The 22,776-nt window shown below is 37.4% G+C and overlaps 1 long non-coding RNA gene across 1 annotated transcript in view; it reads left to right on the top strand.

The window, feature by feature from the left end:
* Window positions 1-21,993, top strand: part of LOC123286942 (uncharacterized) — a 31,318-nt gene extending 9,325 nt beyond the window's left edge. The window contains exons 3-7 of the long non-coding RNA XR_006529768.2: window positions 3,419-3,484; window positions 5,616-5,693; window positions 6,902-6,966; window positions 20,972-21,025; window positions 21,858-21,993. This is a non-coding gene — a long non-coding RNA (uncharacterized lncRNA). The remainder of the gene's footprint in view (window positions 1-3,418; window positions 3,485-5,615; window positions 5,694-6,901; window positions 6,967-20,971; window positions 21,026-21,857) is intronic.
* The last annotated feature ends 783 nt before the right edge of the window (window positions 21,994-22,776 follow it).

Here is a 22,776-nt window from a genome sequence, read left to right on the forward strand (position 1 = left end):
GCAGCACCAGGGCGTGTTAGGCTGCTCCATTACTTGTACAATGTCCAGGTTCTAAGCATCACCCTATTGGTTCAAGGGGAGAATGAAAAGACTACTTAAGTTCTTGATTAAAGCAGATTACTTTGATGCCTAGAGTACGGTTGAACTTTTATGTGGAAATCAGTGTCTATTGTGGAAAGGTGAAGAATACACCAGCAGAAGAATTGAGGTGGTAGGATGAGAGATGTGAAAAAGTTCCTTAGACATTGTAAAGACAATTTCATTTGTATTAGGATGCATCTTCTATTCAAGGTCCAGCTTTTAGTTAGTTGGCTTAAAGAGTAAATAAAGGAAAATCTGTTCACTTAGAAAAAATCAGAATTATTATATCAATTGTATGAATACAAGTGTTCTATGGATTTTGAGTGAATTTAATCCAACTAACTAAATTCCAGTGGATTTTAAGTGAATCAGAAAGAGAAGCAAGCACTTTGCTTCAGTGATTTCAAAATATTTATTGGATCCCAACTACTGCTAGAGATTTTCCTTACCGTAGATTTTTGTCTTGCTACAACTCTTCCCCAATAACTGATGCCTCCTCGCAAACTTCTGCATAAACTATGTTTTGTTTTATCATCAAATCCTCTCTATAGTGTCTGGATAGATATTTGTCCGGCTAGCCCTTACCACCCTAAAGAGGTGCTGCCAGAAACATAGGGTCCCAGCCACACACAATAAGAATCAAGAGATTCTGCGCTTGATGGGAAGGAGAAGCCCAGAGAAGAAGAGCAAGCCAGCTCAGGACATTCAAGAGTTTTGGCCAGGGGAGGCAACAGCTATTTTAATCACCTTCTGCAGTGGTAGATATCAGATTGTTTGCCACCTCCAGCCGGGTCCCTCCCCTCCAATATCCCTCTCTTCTCTGTTATTGATATTTGCAAATTCTCTCTACCCTTTTACATGTCTCTGCTGGCTAAACAGAGCTTAAGGTTAAGATTTAGGATGACTTCCATTAGGCTTTTAGTTACACGGTGGGATGAATAACCTTCCACTTTGGGCGCTAATGGAGTAGCTTGCATCATAGCTACTTACTCACTGAGGACAAAGAACATCTGTTTGAAGGCACTTGAGAGCAGCCAAGGAAGCCAAAATATGAAGTTCTGGGATTCCCAAAGAAGGATAATGCACTGAGGAAAGCCTGATATTCTGCACTGCTTCTTCCCTCAAGACATTTGCTGATTCAGAAGCCCCGCATGGAGCAAGAGTCTGAAAAACCAAGTAGAAAGTAGTAGCTAAAAGGTAAAAAAGCTGGGTATGGTCTGACAATATCATGAAGCTGGGAGAAAAAAATGTAGTTTAGGACTTCCAAGGCAGCCAGGGTTTGAAGGGCCAAAGTCACAGACAGAAATAAAATAGAGAAGTAAATTCATGTATTGCTTTTCTTCTTGAAGAATCTGATAATTCCTAAGCAGCATGTAGCAAGAGGTTGAGAGGTCAAGGACAAAACATACCAAGAAGCTAAGAAGCTAGACAGAGCTTTATGCAGCCAAAATTACAGGAAGAACATTATAGTTCAGGCCCCACCAAGAAAGAAGGGTTCTGGTAAATATTCCCATGCTCTCATTTGGAATCTTGGAAAGTTCTTATCTAAAATAATTGTGTGTAACATATTTAAGGAAAGGAAAGTTGCAGAATTCCACTGGATTCATACATTTCGCTAAAAAAGAGAGAAATAGAAATTCTAAGAGAAAAAAATGTCAATGACAGAAAGTAAGGTCTATATAAATGGATTTAATGGCAGATTAGATATAATTGAAGAGAGGTTTGGTAAACCAGAAGTTAGGTCAATAACAGATATCCAGACTAAAGCATAGACCAATAGAAAATATATGCATGGAGCATGAATTATATAGCATGATGTGACATATTTCAAAGTATTAAAACATTTTAAGGGTCAGAGAATGGTCTATGACAAAATGGAGCTGACTAGGAATTAATAACAGAGATAATCCAGAAATAACATAAAATTCCATATGTTTGGAAATTAAACAATATACTTCTAAATAACTCATGAGTCAAATAAGAAATCACAATGATAGATTAAATGCCTACATATACATATCTGTGAATAAGTTGTCAATTCAATTCAACAAATATTTTTGCATTTTCAATGTTTTGGGCCCTGGAAGTAAAGCAGTAAAGAAGACAGATATAGTCATAGCTTTCTTTTAGTTTACAGGCTAATGGTGACTCTTATGAAAAGAAAAAAACAAGAAACGAAGGGAGGGAGGAAGAGAAAAAGGAAGTCTTTTGTCATACTTCAGAGACAAGGATGAGAGGACATAATTATCTAAATTAATCAGAATTTTATCATTTGTTTTTAAGCTCATAACCCTCCCTTTTCTATTACCTGTTTAATTCAGATTATCAATTGAGATTTGGTTTGGACCATATGTTTCAGCTCATTTCTATCTCTATCTGCTTTTGTAAACCAAACTTTTTATAATTTTGTATATTCTCCTAAAATCCTCATTTGAATAATTTGCACGATTTTTAGGGGAAGCATTCTGAATGAAGTCACAGCTCTTAACACGATATTAGGTGCAGATTGGGCATTGAATAAATATTTGTATTAAATAAATATTTGATATTGTGGTATCACTTTATATGCTATACACATTACAGAAAGCCTAAGGTCTTGAAAATTAGAATAAAATTTTTTTAACTTAAAAACTAATAAGTAAATAAATACATATTTGAAAAGACAAGAACTAAAAGTGGAAAATGCTTGTCCAAAATAATACAGCAGGGATATTGGAGCCCAACTAGACTTACCCTACTTTCTATCGCATTGCTTATCCTGTCTCATCCTGTCTTTTCCTCCTCTTCTTGCCCACCTACGAATGTCAGCTTTCTTTCGGGCCTTGCTCAAGCCTCAGCTCCTCCCAGAAACATTCTCCTGAAGCCTTTATCTTCTGAAGAACCATTGCACTTTTCATTTTTATCACTTGCTGGCTCTTTTGATTTCCTACCTGCTTCTCTAGATATCTTTCTTCACATTCATGTCTTGTCTGTAATTGGAAATCCCTTCAGTGAGGAGACATCTACACTAGATGCTACGGGAAATACAAACAAAGCACATAGCCTTCCACCCTCCCACCACACACACATATAAAGTTTTGATGGCTTCTGGTCCAGTTGTTGCCTAACTCTTCACAGGCCTTGTGATAGATACTGCTGGTTGTGCCCTGATATCAATTCACTCATTAGTCCTCCAAATAACAAAATCTCTACATTTATGATGAACTAGGAATAAAGGTTATACTTCCAGCCTCCTTTGCAGCCAGGTGTGGCCAGGTGACTCTGGCTGATGTGATGGTAGTGAAAGTGGTATACGAAATTTCAGAAAATTTCCTGACGTTCCTTTTCTCTATTCCAGTACCTGGAATGCAGGTGGTGCCATCTTGAAGCATGAGGTTGAGACCACGCACTACAGAGCAACCAGGTAGTAGGAGCCTGAAGCTGGAGTGCTAGACCAGTGTGGAATCATCAACCCAGATCTTACATGAGAAATTACTCTCTTACAGTTTCTGTTAGTTTAGGGTTTCCTTTACTCATTTTCTAACCTATTCCTAACTAATCAGGATGGCATGCTGATCTTCCTCTACCTCAGTAAGTTCATAGTGTAGTAATAACGACTTCTTGGCATTTTAATGACCACATTAGACAGAGGTAAAGTTTCATTGTGCTTGAATTCCAAAGTCAGTACATATTTCTTAGTTTTGATTGGTTCTTTAACAAGGAAGAATTTATATTATTCAAGGGCTCTTCCTAGCCCAAATTGTATGCCTCGTCAAATGAAATAACTATCCATAGATTGATTTAACTATGTTAAGATATTGTCACCAGTTTCCTGTTAAAATATTCATTTGTGCATGAATGAATATCCAAACATACACTTTATGTTAATGTCCCAAAGCATCTAAAACTGGCAAATAGGGAGTCTTTACTCCTCGAATAAAGTTTTAGTTCTAGAGTAAAGATAACCAATAGTTAGCTGAAGACTTATGTCTTATGACAAAGTTTCTGTGATTCAAATCATGAGTTTATTTTAAAGGATGAATTAAGGAAGGTGAGGAGAGATATTCTGATAGTGAATCACAGAATTGAAGGTAATGGTGAATTGCTAGTCCATCCGTGTGTTCTCTTTAGTCTTTGGGAAAATATCCTACGTGTAATATGATCTTTATTGAGATTGACCTGTAAAACCCCTGAATTTCCCCATATTCATTTGCATCTCAGGGATAACTTGCCATAGTAGAAGTTCTTCCAGGATATGTAGATCCAAATTTCAGTTTTGTCTCTGACCCTTTACTAGTTGTATGACCATGGGCCCATTACCTAACATTTTTGAGATTCCATTTTTCTTTCTGTAAATAATATCTGCCTTCATCATTGTTATGAAATTTAAGTAATTAAGTACAGGCAACATGTCTAGCATATTGTTCATTTCTGACCCTGTTACAATGTCTGAATCTCAACCAGAAGCCATTTGGAGCAAGTAGAGGGCTATCCCTTTATTCTATCACCAACCCATCACCCAGGAACGTGCAAAAGAACTGGCGATGATGTCAGGAGTTTTCACCACAGTTCTAAGGCTGGAACATCCAAGATCATCATCTTTCAACCCAGCATTGTGGTGAAGGAGGACGTCTCTCTGGGCACATCTAAGCCTCAGCTTGGCGAGGCATAGAGTAGATGGTCTCATGAGGTTTCAAGTGTCCTATAATTCTTTGCACAGCAAGCTTTTGCTTTTGTTACTTTGTTCAAGCCACTGCAGCAGATCTGACCCAATTTAGCTGTTACCATTTCCTCCTTGCAAAAATGAATCTCAGAGAAGGCCAGGGCTGTTGGGCTACTTGCAAACCTTGCCTAATATTTGCTCGCCTTTTCCAGCACCTGAGCACCTTAGAGCCCAGCTTTATCCAGGCCCCCTCAGTAGCTAGTTTGGGTTGGAGTCGGGCTCTTTTATGTCAGTTCATCACTGTCTGGCCGACAAGCTGATTCAGTGTTAGTTGCAACAAGTAGTTGCCTACTCTGTGTAATATGCAGGTCCCTCCCAGACAGTTCCCTCCTGGCCTCCACAGTGACCTGTATTCCCACTTTAGTCAAGCCTAAGAGCCTCCAGAAGGCATCTCACAGCTGAAATATATAGATCATTCAAGAGAGACTAAAGGGTGGAGCCATTTGCACAGTAGCATCCATTAATCAGCACATTGGCACAAATTGGTTATCAGATTAGCTGCCTGTATCCTTGGGAATCTGGAGGTCAGTCATGAAGGGGAAGGAGCAGGACACAAGGCTGGCAGAATTAGATGAGGGAGAGAGGGAAGGAAGACATCTGGGTTGTGGAGCTCAGTCCCAGGTGAGTCTCTGCAGTGGGACATGTGGAAGAGCCAATATCAATATAAGGCAACTGGTTTCGGGAGGAAAGGACCCTAAAGACACCATGTTAATTGTTGATTATGAGTAGTAGGAGTATGGACAAATGCTCCTTTCTTATTTGCACTTTTCAAATTCACTAAAATAGATAATGTTACAAATGTCGTAAGAAAGCTATTAACTATACTCCGCAGGAATTTTAAAGGTTGAATTTCTATGATTCCGTGCCTGATCTTTTGTGGTTGAGAGGAGGAACAGAGTGGCTGTCACAGGTATGGTTACAGCCTATGTAGGCTTTACTTCCTTCTGCATGGTTCCCTTATATTAGAGTCACTCTTATTTGTTTGTCTCTGTGACATGTGTATGCCTACCATTCCACTTTCACCCCCGGAGCCTATTTTTCACCCCTTAAGATGCCCCCACTTTAGCATGACACCTTAATTCCACCTTCTCTAGCAATGTCCATAATACACTCGTGATTATATAATTAAAAGACTGTTTGTAGAACGCTTCTTTTTCCTAGGAGAATATCCTTTCATCCGTAGATTGAAGTTGACCCTTGACAGTTTTGGTGATACAATGCAGGCAGGACCCTTGGCTGGAAATCTACAGTTAATTGATTCAGTTCTTCACTATGTTTTTGCTCTATATAAACACTTATCTGAACCACCTTGATCTGATAATTCTGGTAATAAATATATTTGATCAGACACGATTAGTGTAACTATCTACATGGATCCAGCTCCTCTTTTCTTTCTGCAGCAATTGCCTTGAGGCTATGAGTTTCTGACTGGTAGTGATTTGGTCAACTATGTTATTTCAGTCAGCTTCAGGCTGAATCCAGGCAGCCCAGGGCAAAATGATCAATTAAGCCAAGATGCCCACAAAACGAACTGGGGTTCTACCTTGGATACCAAACATCTAGACCTCTTCCATCCAGTTATCTCATCAACAAACTGAGGATAAAAGTTCCCGCCTACTTAATGACCCAACTTACAGTCAGGATCAAATTAGGTTGTAAATGTTGCAGTTCTCTTAAATTTAAAGTGCTATATACATGGATGGTACGTTTATCAACATTGCACAGTCTACTCAGATCAATTAGGATCGGTCACATCAACCAAGCCTCAGAAGAAGAACGCTGGTTGCCATGTAAAAGCTGCCTGCTTAAGGGCCTTCCCTCCCTGGTGTCCAATTTGCCACTTTCCCCCATTTTTACTCCTCTTTAGCCTTGGAAACATTGCAAGTGATTTCCATCTGATTTAGGAAAGTAATGGAGCAAAGACCCTATCTGTAAACATAAAGAATACAATGGGAAACATTATGCGTGTATATAAAGAAAGAGAAATAAAACCAGGCGAAAAACTTTATGGCTTGTCTCAAAAGAATTATAAAATTAGTAGATGAAGGGTATGTTGTTACATTTTATATTTGCATTTTGCCAACGGAAGGCCTCATAATATTTTTATTGTACTTGTAGATTTGGCTCTTCTGTCTGTCACATGGATTGAAAGCGGAGCCTCCGGAATTGGAGACTGCTGGGAGGTGAGCCAATTCCAGGGATGGGAGAAAGTCTGAAGTGGTGATGGGCCAGCCTTCTTTAGCATCTTGGCCTGGCACAGAGCTGAGCAGGTGCACAGTATCAGGTCTGATTGAGCTGCTCATGCTCAGGCTTCCAACACTCTTAAAGACGTTCTTCTGAGGAACACGTCCTCCACTCTCTATCCTCCTCATTTGTACTCCATGTTAAAAAAGGAAACCAACTCCAAACAAGAAAAATGTTAATTAAGATAGAACTTCATGATTCCAGCCTTGGTGCCTATTCTTTATTGCTCTGATATTGTCACTCTCATGTTTTCGTATCATTGCTGTCTCAGTGTTTGATCTGTATCTGAAGGAATTCTGCTTCTGCATTGCAAAGTTGGTTAATTTCTTTATCTTTTGCTATGGCCTGAATTGTATACCTTCAATATTCATAAGGTGAATGCTTAACTTCCAATGTGACTTTATTTGGAGATAGAGTTTTTAGAAAGCAATTAAGGTTAAATGACATCATAAGGGTAGGACCCTAACCTGATAATATTGGTGGTCTTATAAGAAGAGGAAGCAATCTCTCACTCTCTCTCTACCACGTCAGACACAGCAAGAAGGTGGCCATCTAAAAGCCAAGAAGAAAGTTCTCACTAGAACTGACTTGGCTGGTGCCTTGATCTTAGACTTCCCAGCCTCTAGAACGGTGAGAAAGTAAATGTCTGTTGTTTAAGCCGCCCAGTCTACGGTATTTTGTTGAGGCAGCCCGAGCTGACTAAGACACAATTATATTCTTTAGGCTTACTTGTTCTCAATCTTAATTGAAGACTAATTCTTAAATGAAGGATCAATTTGGCTATTCAATTATGAAGTCATTTTTGTTTCCCAAATAAGCTACTTGCTTATATCTCAGAAAACAAGAGAGTGAAAGATAGTTGATTCTGTAGCTTGGTATCCAAAGGGGTCACAGGACTTGACAAAGCTGGCGCAGTGATAAGTGTTAAGCTTGCCTGGGCACCAGAGCCTGCTGAGTCATAGTCTAGCGTGCTTTATGCCATGGCACCAACTTAGACACTGTCAAATCCAGAGCCTTGTCCAAAGTGCCGAAATAATCCAGCTAATGATGACTCAAAATTCAAAAACCATAAAGAAAGAATTGACAAATATGACTATGTTAAAAAAATTCTGTACAGCAAAAACATAACAAAACAAAATGCTACCATAGGCAAAGTCAAAAGGCAAATGACAGACTAGAAAAATTATTGGGCAACTCATATCATAGACCAATAATCTGATAGGAAAATGGGCAAAGCAAATGATCAGACAGTTCACAGTTAAAGATGTAAACACTTTTTAAATGTATGAAAATATTCTTTCTACATCCCTCAAAATAAGACAAATGCAAATTTAAATTTCACTGAGAGGTTATTTTTCACCTATCAATTGGCAAAAATCCAAAAGTTTGATACCGTGTTCTATTGCAAAGTTATAGGACAACAGACACTCTCATTCACAGTGGAAGGGCAAAAATCCAAGCCTTTTGGAGAGCAAGTGAAAAATATCCAAAATTATAAATGTATGTCCTTTTTGACTTTGATTTTCGTTTATAAGAATTGATACTATAGCTTGCACAAGTGCAAAATGACTTTTGTCCAAAGTTATTCATTTCAGCATTGTTTGTAAGGGTAAACAAATGGAAATAACCCAAAGGCCCATCAATGGGAGATTGCTCAAATAAATTGTGGTATAATCACACAATAAAATACACTGAAACTAGGAAGAGGAGAACAAAGACCCTCCTCATGTAGTGACATGGACAGATCTCCAGGGTATATTGTTGGCTGAAAGAAGCAAATGATGAATATGCTAACTTTCAAAAGTGACATATTTATATAGACCTAAATAAATACTGGAAAATACACAAGCTCACAGTGGCCGGTGGGGATGGGGATGGGTGTATGGGACCAAAGGATGACCAGGAAGGAAGAGAGACTTTTGACTCCGTACATTGTCTTAAAATAATTTTTGCTTTTTGAACCATGTGAATATATTACCTATTCATAACTAACTAACTAACTAACTAACTAAAACAAAAAGAGAGAGAGATTGAGAGAGGGAGAGAGGGAGAAAAATCCATGAGGGGAATCCAGAATTCTCCTCAATAACCTGTGCCACTTTGTTCTGTTGCCTGATGTAAAGAAGTTCTTCACTATGGTTATTTGTCAGAAGTTTCAGAGTAATAACTTTGACAGTTTTAAAATGTACATATAGAACAGTTAGTCACTACATATTCTGAAAGTATAGTATTTAAAAGAAGTTCAGCCAAGAAACTCGAAAATACCATCCCAGGATAATCTTGCCACAGTTTAAAATGTTTTCAATTACTGACTCTCTGTGGTATGGTATAATGGAAATAACACAGGCCTTAGAGGCAAGCTGCGTTTGGGTTCAAATCTCATTTCTGCCAATAACAAGTCTTGTGTTCTTGGACGAATACCTTCGCTTCTAAGACTTCAGTTGCCACTCTTAAAGATGGTCATAGTAGTAATACTCATGGTAGTAGTAGTGAGTATCCACTGGGATCATTCAGGTTAAAGATCCAGCCTTGGTAGTCTTGTCATAGACGGTAGCTATTATTAGATGATTTCTATGTTGATTGTCATTGTAAAATTCTACGAAGCCAGTAGGTGTTTGCAAAATAAAGACAGTCTCCAGAGATCAGTAACATCTCATGTATCTGTAATTTATTATCTCTAATCTCACTCACCTTCAAAACACAGAAATAGAAAGAAGCAGACAAGGGCTTTTGGTAGCAAAATAGATCCCACAAAAATCTACGTGAAAGTTTGAACATTTGACTCTTAGAGGAGGCCCTTGAACGCCCCCCTACAGCCAGTTTGGATTGGATTTCATGACAGTAGTACGAATAGAATTAGAGAGGGGCCTGACATGATATGCTGCCCAGTGAAAGAGACAGATCTTGGCCTGAGAGAAGCGCTATGTAAACCAAACACAAGAACTTAAGAGCATAGCAGTCGAGAGCTTTTCATCTAGGAACACATGTCTACATACTCCAATAAATTCTGAAGACCTTGCTATTTCATTAACAATAATTAAAATAAAAATAAATGTTGATGCTTAAATACCTACTTACGTAGATAGCTCTCTTGAATTATTCATTCCCTGCCTTTTTTTCACGAATAGCTAAAATTTCACCCCATTCAGTACCTAAAGGCTCCTTAGAACTAGAAACTCTAATGGAGAAGTCTTGCCTGAGATGAATAAAAACATTTAAATACAACTTGAAACAAGAAAGCTGCACAATAAATGGGACATTGTTCTTACGTGCTCATGGAAACCCCAGTAAACAAACAGAACCAAGTCACCTGCCTGCCTTGATTTAAGGCTTATGCATGCGTAGAGCACAGCCTGTAATATTTTCCACCAGGCTCTCTACTCGAGTTATTCCTATTTGTTTAAACTCGGGAAATCCAAGAGCTGAACAATGCCTTTTGCAAGTTGCAAATTGCTTTAAGGGCAAACACTTCAGTTATTGCATGTGAAACTTAGTAAATGATACCCTTTTTTTGGAGCCATGGAATAGAGATGCTAATTCCTGTTGAGATTTTGTTTATAGAGACACAGCATGATGAGGGGGCTTGCCCCCAAAATCTTGTTGCCTTCCACTTGGGGTAACTACAAATCTCAGCAACAGAACCACAAGAAATTCTGCCACATTTTCCAAACAAGCAGCAATCAAACTGTCAGTGCACCCTCTGCATCACATATTTTGTGGATGACATATGTAGCTCTGTTCTTTTGGGTCAACATTCCTCCTTTATTATGTGGAGTCCCCAGTCACTCTGCAAACAGTCATGCCACTGCTGTGGCTGCTAACCAGAGAAATTGTAAGACCAGATTCAGGAAGTGTGTTTATGATGGAAAGTGACAAGTTGCTTTAGTTATTGTTATCATCAGCTTACAAAGAAAATAATAATGAAGTAGCAACTCATGCTTGTTAATTAAATTCCACTTCAAGAATAGAGTACTGATCCATATTCTCTGGGTTCCTTGAAGTGAGGGTGGGGGGTTGTATGCGTGTGGCGGAAGGGTGTTGGCAGTGGGCAGGGAGGGGAGATGTACCACAATGATCTGGGGACGTATTCCAAGTGTTCTTGCCTTTTCCCTCACCCCCAATTTATTTGAATAAGCTCATATAAGGAAGTGGATTTAGGGGGGAGAAAAGCTTCCCAGATGATTCTGATATATAATAATAAACATATAATATAATAATACATGCACACTGTATAATAGCAAACATTTATTGACTACGTCCTATGTGCTGGACACTCTTTTAAACTCTATCCTTTCCCATGGTTGAAACTTCTATGTGATTGATAAAATGAGTTGATGTTACAGTTTGGAAATTAACTGCATGAGGTCATCCACATTCTTTTCCTTATCCCCTTGTGATAATGTTTTATATTTTTATAAGAAAAAATGGTCACTGACAGAACACTTTCCTGTGGGTTGTATGTGGCTTCAGATAGAAAACATTAACCCAAGTCTCGGTTTCCTTATTTGTGGGACTTGGGGCTAATAAAAGCTTCTTTGTCTATAGTGATATATAATAATAGTTATTATTATTATAGTGAGATGGTTAACTAGGTTTAGAGTGTGGTTAAGAAAGCAGAAAATGTAGGGCTTCAACCAGAAATCAAATTTTAGAAACCAAGAGAGTTTGGCTGCACCGAATATGGGTTAAATATGGTGAAGTACAAAGAAATGTACAATACTTTCTTCCTCATATATGTTTTCAAGGATAAACTACATGAAGTAATCAGTTAACAAGACATTTTTGTGTTACCAATACGGTGCTGAAATTCTGGATCAAAATTTAGAGAATAGGCAATGCTAGGACACTATGAGCAAAAAGTGCCAAGAAAGGCAGTGGATGACACAGACTAGGTTCACGAAGGAGGTAAGATTGAGTTAGGTCTGGAGCAGCAGGTGGAGAGGACGGGGGTACATCTTCAGGAACAACATTGATGGAGGTGACAGTGTGTCATATTATGCTACACCTCCCAGAGCCAAACCGTTTATACAAAAAAATAGAGAAAGCTTCATAGCCACATTACGCAGCGAGTATCTTCGTGCAAGCTTACAATGTAAGTAAAGTGCATGCTTCTGTATAATTTGTGTCTCCAGAGGATGAATTACCTGAAGGAAAGGGTCAGAATCCTGTGTTATAATTCCTGTGCCCTTATAGCATCCAGCATCATTCCAAGTGCATCGAGAAGAACTCACTTCACATTTACAGGTGGATTTGAAACATAAGGAGCTTTGATAGGCTTGGCAGGTGGGATGAGCTGATAGACCTGGAACTCGGGGCTTTGCTGGTGCTGGCCAGAGGCAGAAAGATGAGTCAAAGGGGTTGGAGGAGCAAGGCTATGTATAAGGAGAGCGAGGACCACAATAGAAAACCCACTTTGCTAAGCTCTTTTCCCAAGACGTAGCCCTATTGCAGTTCTATAGCCTTGAACCACCCACCTTGAAAGCTGGGGAATCTGTATCTTTCCCACCCCACCCCTCCTCCAACCCAAAATGCCTCTTCTTAAGAGTAGATGAAAATTGAGGCTGGGTGGTGTGATTAATACCAACCGGTCTGAAGTGCACCTCCATCACCCCACAGTATTCCCATTTTTCTTGGATGCTGAGAAAATGCTTTTCACAGCTATGATGACACAGCTAGAAATATCACCTTTTGAAGACATCATAACTGTGAGATATGACACTCTTTCAGCCGTTAGAAGGTTATTTGCTGTAGCCATTAAATACAGCCCTGTCACTCCCACTCACCTGAGCCATATTTCCTCCCTCAATAGATTATCCATAAATATAGGCTCAGGTACAAATAGAAATAATGAACATTCACAGTTAAAGAAGACATGCACAGCCAAAGGGCAAGCTTTCTCTCTAGGAGGAGAGCAATACTTCCCTGGAGTAAGCTCAGCGGAGCCCAGAAGCCAGGTCCCCTGAAGGGGTCTCAGAGGCTCAGGTCAATGTGACTTCTCCAATATCCCAATAATGCAGAGCTCATGTCTCTTAAATTCCAAGGACGGACCGGACTGCCCACTTGATGGCCCAACATACTGTGCTGCTATTTGGTAATTAGAATGAGTATTAGTCATAGCTTGTCTAGTATTTAACTCTGATTAATGTTAATATTGGTAACAATGCATTATATTTGTGTGGATTCAACAATTTATGAAGCACTTAACAGTCAGGTAGTATACTTATTTAATTATATATATATATAATATACATAATATAATATATATAATCCAGCATATAAATATATTTGTTGCCACTAATGTTTTTCTAATCCAGATGCTTTATTAATATCTTACATGTGCTTAGCAATTTCCTAAGAACTTGGTAGAAGACAGAAAAATGTAGAAAATATGTAGCAATTTAGCATCAAATGAGGGCCAAAACCTTTACCCTATGTAAGAGTATGAAAACAATAGTATATAATTAAATGTGAGATTACATAACATAGGTGGCTAACTCTGAGTTGTTGGAGAGAAGAGAAGGGTGACCAAAAGTCTCTGGGGGTTGATATGACTTTAGCTCAGTCCTGAGAAGTCTGCAAAGCCCTTTATCTGGAGATCCCTGTAAAGAATTCAGCAAGTCATCCCAAAGAGTGAGTAGAAAGACGAGAAGACAGGACTATTCCTGAAAAATATGGGAATATGTTGTGGAAGATAATAAAACACTTAATGTGCTCACGAGACTTCTCACACTGGGAAAATGAAACCTTAGAAATCATTTGTAGATTTGTGTAATACTGTGATACAGTGATTTCCAAGGATGATCTGAAAATCCAGAAACTTTCCTTGTTCACAAGGGCATGTGCCCCACATCCTTAAATATATTCTTTCCCAAGTGAGGTAAAACCCATAGGAAAAACCGTGAGAGACATGAGACTTAGTCTCATTTCATGGCTCAGGATGGATCTGTCTACCACAGAGAAAAATATTAGCCCATATATGAGTTGTGATTTTGTCTACAAAACACAAAGTTCATAAAGCCGAACTTGTATCTGATTAGCCAAGAGGATACGCCTCATTCACAGGCTCCAAGTCAATAAAAGGAGATTGTATTTCACGAACATGTTAATTTCACAAGTTCCTATTTTCCATTGGTCAAATATTGTCACATGGCAATAGCTCCGTTTGTAAAATAAAGTATTATTAAATTCTTTTTGACGTAGGATTACGTGACACATGTTTATGTAGGCTAAATGTTTTATGTACTTCATCAGCTATGAGATCTTTAGTGTATTATCTATCTTCAAGCTATAATATACACAAAAAATTCATATAAATATGTCTACAAATGTTCTAATATATATTTACATATATAAATTTTATTTATATACATAAATTTTTAAATACGTTTTTTTGATTTTAAAAAATGAGATCCCTGTAGAGAATTTGGTAGGTCCTTAAGCAATTTGTCCAAGGCCACTTAAATAGTGGGGATCTGAGCTCAGACTCTTTTGAGGATCTTTTCTAAAGTGTAGAGACTTGTTAGGGGACATCTTGAGTGTGAGGCCCTATATTTAGTTATAAACGGAGCATGTCCTGCCATCCCTTCCTCTTTTCCTCTGAAGCAGCCTCTTCTAACTCTTCAGAGCTAGGCTCACTTCTGCCTGGTTAGGCTCAGTCCCATTTAAGTTTCAAAAGCAAATATGGTAGAAGGAAGAAGCATATTAATGACTTCAGCTAGTAAGATTTTAAACGAAATCCCCTCAGGACCCAATATAACAGCCTTTGTTGTCAAATAGACTCAGGAATTAGTGCCCCACTCCTCAGTCCCAGAAGCTATTGCTAGCTTCCCATTCTCCCATATTAGCCCAACTCCATAGTCATGGTTCTTTCTTTGAGCACTTACTGTCATCCTGCGCAGGAGTCTGTTTCTCCTCTAGAAATAGTCCTCTCCCATGAATGCAGCCCAGTCGTGTAGCCTTGCCTTGAGCTTCCCAGTCTTGTTCCCTAAATTTTGGGAGACAATCTTCCCCCAGTATGACTGCTAAGACCTGACAGCATCTGGATCCTCTACTCTGGAGCCCCTCCTGCCAATCAGAACTCCAGTGCAGATCATTTTTGGATTTATTATAGAAACCATTGTATTTATGGACACAAGCTTTTCATTGAAGCTGTTCATCAGAAATAGATTTCCTATATAACCAGGACAGAGTCTCTGAATTTGTGAAATAAGTGACTGAAATCAGGAGTGGGATTTGTGACCAAAAACCAGAAAGCCTGTACTTGTTCTTAATGGGTATAAAACACAAGTGATATAATCCGAAGCAAAAACGATCATATGTAACATTGACCTAACTTGGTAATTCAGGGCACACATTGTTGGAGACAGTGCACATTGGTACAATACTTTGGAGAGCAGTTTTATAACCTGTAATCTTAAGGCATTCATGGCTTTTGGACTTATACCAGCACTTCTGGAAACATATGCTAAGGAGATCATTTTAAATACAGAAAAACTTTATGCACAAAGGTGTTCATGTGGCATTTGATAGCTACAAAAAAAAAGATAACAAGGAAAATGTCCATTACGATAATAATTAAATTAGTTAAAATAACTATTATTTCCATTCAAAGAATAGCATTAATCTTACAGCTTTTGTGCTAACTTTGAAAAAATATTAGCATTATAATGTTACACAAAAACATTAAAATCATATATATGGAATAATTACAGAGGTGCAAAAAATCCTCATTCCTGCATCAATGATGCCAGGAAATAAAATTGGTGGAAATGCTCCAAAATATTCAAAAAGGTAGAATTATAGCTGTCTTGCAGTTTTTTAGGTTTTGGTGTCTTCCTTAGAAATATGTATCACTTTTATAGGGAGAAAAAATAACCAAACTAAAATAAATCAAACATGACACCTTGTCAATTATGAACACAAATAAAAGATACACAGTAGAGAGTGAAAAAAGTAGCCTCAAAGAGCTTTAAACTGTATCCTTCCCTGCACAGATCTCTCTCCCTGTTGAGATCAGAGGAGGATCGTCCTCTCTAGCTGCCTGGGCAACATCTGCTTTAGAGATCAAATTCAAGAGTAGAAATAGACCCAAGACATAAAGTAAATTACTCCATGTTAAAAGTAGACTTTCAGATCAGATGGAATCAGAGGGATCAGTTAATGTGTGCAAATGTATTTAGAACAATATCTGGCACGTGCCAAATGCTAAAATAGAAAGGTTATCTATTATTATTTTTGTCATTATTTAGTACATGGCATTGACATAGGTGGCTACCAATTTAGGAAAACGATAAAAATTTAAATAATAGATCTTCTATGAAAATCAATACCAGGTAGATTAGAGATTCAGATGTTAAAAAATGAATCCATAAGAAAATTAGAAGAAAATTCAAGATAGAGAAATCCTCTCTCAGCACAACACCAAAGGTAGAGGTCACTGAGGCATAGGACAATCATTTTAATCATAAGCAATTAAAATTTTGTGTAGGAATGAAAGTTAAAAGAAATGACAACCTGAGGTAAATATTTACAAAATAGCTACTCTATTTAGTTTCATAATTTTTAGATACACTCGTTTTCATTTTCAAAGCTTATGGGTTGCAGCAAAAGCAATTCTAAGAGGAATGTTTACGGTGATAAATGCCAACATTAAGAAAAGAAAGCTCTCAAACAAAAAGCCTAACTTTACATTCTTCTTTTTTTTGCGGGGGAAGATTCACCCTAAGCTAACAGCTGTTGCCAATCTTCCTCCTTTTTTTTCTTCTTTTTTCCCCCCAAAGCTCCAGTACCTAGTTATGTATAGTTATAAGTTCTTCTGGTTCTTCTATGTGAGCCACTGCCATAGCACGGCTACTGACAGACAAGTGGTATAGTTTGTGCCCAGGAACCAAACCCAGGTCAATGAAGCAGAGAGCATCGAACTTTAACCTCTAGGCCATCAGGGCTGGCTCTAAACAACCTAACTTTAAACCTCAAGGAATTAGGAAAAGAAAAACAAACTAGGCCCAAGTTAGCAAAAAAATGGACATAAAATTTAGCATAGGAAGGCCGGCCCCATGGCTAAGTGGTTAAGTTCACAGGCTCCACTTTGGCAGCCTGGGGTTTGCTGGTTTAAATCCTGGGTGCAGACCTAGTGCCACTTATCAGGGAATCCTGTGGTGGCATCCCACATAGAAGAACTAGAATGACTTACAACTAGGATATGCAACCACGTACTGGGGCTTTGGGGAGAAAAACAAAAGAGGAAGATTGGCAACAGATGTTAGCTCATGACCAACCTTCCTCACCAAAAAAAAAAAAAAAAAAGAGAGAAAGAAAGCATGGGCTCTGGAGCCCAAAAACAAACAAACAAACAAACAAAAACAAAAAAGATTAGAGTAGAAATAAGTGAAATAGAGACAAGAAAGACACCATTAAAAAGTCAATGAAACTGAGAGTTGATTTTTTGAAAAGATAAATAAAATAGACAAACTTTTAGTTAAACTAACCAAGAAAAGAAGACAGAGGCATCAAATAAGCAAAATTATAAATGAAAGAGGAGAGATTACAACTGATTCCACAGAAATACATAGGATCATAAGCGGCTACTATAAATAATTATATGCCAACAATTGCATGACCTAGAAGAAATGGATAAATTCCTAGAAACATATAATCTACAAAGACTGAATCACGAAAAATAGAAAATCTTAACAGGATGATAATGACTAAGGAGATTGAAGCAGTAATCAAAAACCTCCCAATAGAGAAAAGTCCAGGACCAGATGGTTTGCCTGGTGAATTCTACCAAACATTTAAAGAAGAATTAATACCAAGCCTTCTCAAACTCTCAAAAAATAGAAGAGGAGGAAATACTCCCATCTCTTTTTACAAGGCCAGTATAACCCTGATACCAAAGCCAGAAATGACACTTCCAGAAAAGAAAACTACAGACCACTATCTCTGATGAATATAGAGGCAAAGCTTCTCAACAACATTCTAGCAAACTGCATTCAATAGCACATTAAAAGGATCATACACCATGATCAAATGGCATTCATCCCTGGGATGCAAGGGTGGATCTAGATATGCAAATCAATAAACATGATACACCACATTAACAGAATGAACCTCTCAATAGATGCAGAAGGGGCATTTAACAACGTTCAACATCTTTTCATGATGAAAGCTGTCAACAAATTCGATATAGAAGGAACATACCTTAACATAATAAAGGCCATGAATGACAAGCCCACAGCTAACATCATATGCAACAGTGAAAAGATGAAAGTTTTTCCTCTAAAATCAGGAACTAGACAAGGGTGCCCACTCTCCCCACTCCTGTTCAACATAGTGCTGCAAGTTCTAGCCAGAGCAATCAGGTAAGAAAACAAAAATAAAAGACATTCAAATTGGAAAGGAAGAAGTAAAATTATCTCTGTTTGCAGGTGACGTGATCTTATAGATAGAAAACCCTAAAGACTCCATCGAAAATCTTTTAGAACTAATAAATAAATTCAGTAAAGTTGCATGCAGTATGCAAAATCAACATACAAAAAATAAGTTGCATTTCTATACACTAACAATAAAATATCTGAAAGAGAAATATAGAAAAGAATCCCATTTACAATATCATCAAAAAAATAAAATACTTAGGGATAAATTTGCATTTAACCAAGTTGATGAAAGGTCTGTACTGAAACCTATAAGACATTGATAAAAGAAACTGAAAGCATGAATAAATAGAAAGATATCCTATGATCATGGATCAGAAGGATTAATATTGTGAAAACATCCATATTGCTCAAAGCTATCTATAGATTCAATACAATTCCTATTAAAATCCCAAGGCAATTTTCACAGAAATAGAAAAAACTATCTTAAAATGTTTATGGAACTATAAGAGCCCCTGAAAAATGAAAGCAATCTTGAGAAAGATGAACAAAGCTGGAAACATCCCACTTCCTGATTTCAAACTATACTACAAAGCTATAGTAATCAAAACAGTATGGTACTGGCGTAAAAACAGACATATAGACTAGTGGAATAGAACAGAGAGCCCAGAAAAAACAAAAACCATGCATATATGGTCAACTAATATTTGATAAGAGAGCCAAATATACTCAGTGGGGAAAAAATAGTTTTTTCAATCAATGATGTTGGGAAAACTGGATATTCACATTCAAAAGAATGAAATCGGACCCCTATTTATACCACACACAAGAACTAACTCAAGATGAATTAAAGACTTAAATATAAGATCTGAAGTTGTAAAACTCCTAGAAGAAAACATCATTGAAAAGCTTCATGACGTTGGTATTGGTAACAATTTCGTTGTTATGACAAAAACGCAAGGAACAAAAGCAGAAATAAACAAATGAGACTATATCAAACTAAAAAGCTTCTACACAGCAAAAAAAAAAAAAAAATCAACAAAATAAGAAGGCAACCTCTGGAGTGGGAGAAAACATTTGCAAGTCATATTATCAGATAAGTGGTTAATTTCCAAAATATCTAAGGAGCTCATACAACTCAATAGCTACAAAACAAATAATCCAATTAAAAAAGTGGGCTGAAGATCTGAATAAAGGCTTTTCCAAAGAAAACACACAAATGGCTAACAGTTATATGAAAAAATTGTCAACATCACTAATCATCAGGGAAGAGCAAATGAAAAGCACAATGAGATATTACCTTACACCTGTTAGAATGGCTATTATAAAAACACAACAGATAACAAATGGTGACAAAGGTAGGGGGAAAAAGAAATATTACTGCACCATTGGTGGAAATGTAAATTGGTGCAGCCACTATGGAAAACAGTACAGAGTTTCCTCAAAAAATTAAAAATATAGCTACTGTATTAGCCAGCAATCCCACTTCTAGGTATATATTCAAAGGAAATGAAATCACTATCTTGAAGAGATATCTGTACCCCATGTTCATTGCAGCATTTTTCACCATAGCCAAGATATGGAGACAAGGTAAATGTCCGTAGACTTATGAATAGAAAAGAAAATGTGTTATATATACATACAATGGAATGTTATTCAGCTATAAAAAAGAAGGAAATCTTGCCATTTGTGACAATATGAATGCACCTTGAGGGCATTATGCAAAGTGAAATAAGTCAGACAAAGACAAATACTGTGTGATCTCACTTATATGCAGAATCTATTAAAAAAAAGAGACAAATTAACAGAAACAGAGAGGAGAATGGTGGTTGCCAGGAGTTTGGGTTTAGAGGAAATGGGGAGATGTTGATCAAAGAGTACAAACTTCCAGTTATAAGATGAATAAGTTCTGAGGATCTAATATATATATATATATTATATATGCAATATATACTATATTATATACAATATATATTGTAACATATATAATATGTTGTACATTATATTACAATATAAATGTTTTATACACTGGAAAGCTGTTAAGATTACAGATCTTAAATGTTCTCAACACACACACAAAAATTGTACTTATTTGGGTAGATGGATGTTAACTGACCTTATTGTGGGAATTGTTTCACAATGCATAGTTGTATCAAATCATCATGTTGTACACCTTAAGCCTACACAGTGCTGCACGTCAATTATCTCTCAGTAAAGCTGGAAAAACAATGGAGCAAAGGATAAAACAATAAAGTGTGTGAATGTGTGTGTTTACACACACAAATTATGTGTATATATACATATATATAATTTATATACTTTATATTCATTAGTAATTATAGAAATGTGAATTAAAATAACATGAAATATTGGTTTTTTTTTTTCTCAAAAGGATTGGCAGAGATAAAAACAAAGGTCATGCTTGATATTTTCAAGATCAGGTTTTGTTTCTTGTTCTTGTGCAATTTGATAGAACACTCTTCTGGAAAACTTTTGCTGTTGTTCAGAATTATGGAAGCCACTTTGATATATCTTATGCCTATGAGAAATGCATTATTTCTTTTATATAAAGGATACAGAGAACCAGAAATATGGATTCCAATGAGAACACCGTGCAGAGTTTCTGGTGGGTGATATTTTTCTGTTTTATTTTATATAAGAAAAAAGTATTCTTTAAAAAATAGTTTATATATTAGAATGTTCATAAATCATCATGGAATCTTCCAATTAATTAAAAGCTAATAAATCAACTGATTCTAAAAATTAAGCATTAAATTAAATTAAAACGAAATAATTAAATCCAATAGAAACATTGATGGGTGGTGATGTGCTCCAGAATCTCTCTGTCTCTTTCTTGTGCTTCTCTCTCTTCAAAAGAACATTAGAATATTGCTAATGATTAAAGGGAAACAAACTATCATGGGAATTTAAATTAGTAAAAGCTTGTGGCAGAATTTGGCAATATGTAAAGTGCTTAAAATTGTAAATATGCTTTGACAGAGAAGTCTCATTTTTAGGAATTTATCCTAAAGAAATAGTCAGACAAATGTTCAAAGCTGTTTGTAAAAGGGTGTTCAATGAAGTGTTGTTAATGGTATTGAGAAATTGGAAATAAATTAAATAGTCAACAGTGGGAATTAGCTTAAAATTTATGCTATGTGGAGTAGAATATGCTATGTAGAGTGAACCATTAAGTATTTGAATTTATAAATGTATTCACTGAGTTTACTGAAAAATAAGATGTTCATAATATACTAAGTAAAAAATCAGCTACAATCTAGTATGTTTAGTATGATTCTTTTAACATAAAAATTATACACACACACATGTGCAAACATATCCAAGCAGAATCAACTGGCAGGAATAATATATGTCAAAGACTAAAAGAATGTACCTCAATGTAGAATTACAGATAACTTTATTTCTCTTTTGTTTTTTATGTTTCTACAACACACAAGTATTATTTATCCAACTTCCATATAATCTGACAATTTATCATCTGGGATACCACCTTTGTTCAAGCCACTGTCACCTTTTACCTGACATGGTCACTTGGATCCCCCTGAAATTCCATGAGGAAATAAGAACTGGAGGGTAAGTCATTGGGTTTGGGAGGTGATTGGGGAAGCAGAAAGGCCAGAAAGGAGAAACGCCAGTAAAATGTGTGTTAATAAGCCAGCTAATGCTGTGTCAACTGGGGCACAGTCCCGCTGTGGTCTGTGTGAATGAGCCTCAGAGACGACCCACTGAGGAACAGGAAAGCCCAGGCATTTATCCATCAAGCCGCATCTCTCTTTAGTAGAGGGTTGCCCCAGGGTGTCAGATTTCTGGTGGTTGGTACTTTTAAGCTGCCTTGTGTGTGGGCTGAGCGAATTCTCCTAGCTCTAGAGGAAAATCCTCAGGCAGAGAACCAGAGTTGAGCGTGCTTGCAAGGGGAGTCTGGTGGAGCGCTCATGGGAGCTGTCCATTGCCGTTGTGGCTGAACTCCTATGTAGGTCTCTGGGATGTAACACAGAGCATCATCGGCCTGGTACCCCTGGATTTCTGCCACACGGCCTCAAAAGTTCAACTTGCTCCAAACCTTATCATCCTAGACCCTATTCTTAGCACAGCCACCAGAGTGATTATCTTAAAACTCATGCCACAACTTTGCTCAAGACCCTCCAATGGCTTCTCTTATCACTCACCAAAACAAACAGAAAGCCAAAAAGCTTAAACAGTTCATAAGGCAGAACCTGGACCAGGCCCCATCACCCCGTGTCTCACTTCTCTCCCCACTGGCCTCACTATTGCCACACGAGCCTCCATGCAATTATTCCTCCATGTATGCACCCACCCAGGGCCTCTGCAGTACCTCCCTCTACCTGGAAGTCTTCT

Source organism: Equus asinus, chromosome 7, assembly GCF_041296235.1.
Source record: "Equus asinus isolate D_3611 breed Donkey chromosome 7, EquAss-T2T_v2, whole genome shotgun sequence".
Taxonomy (NCBI): Eukaryota; Metazoa; Chordata; class Mammalia; order Perissodactyla; family Equidae; genus Equus; species Equus asinus.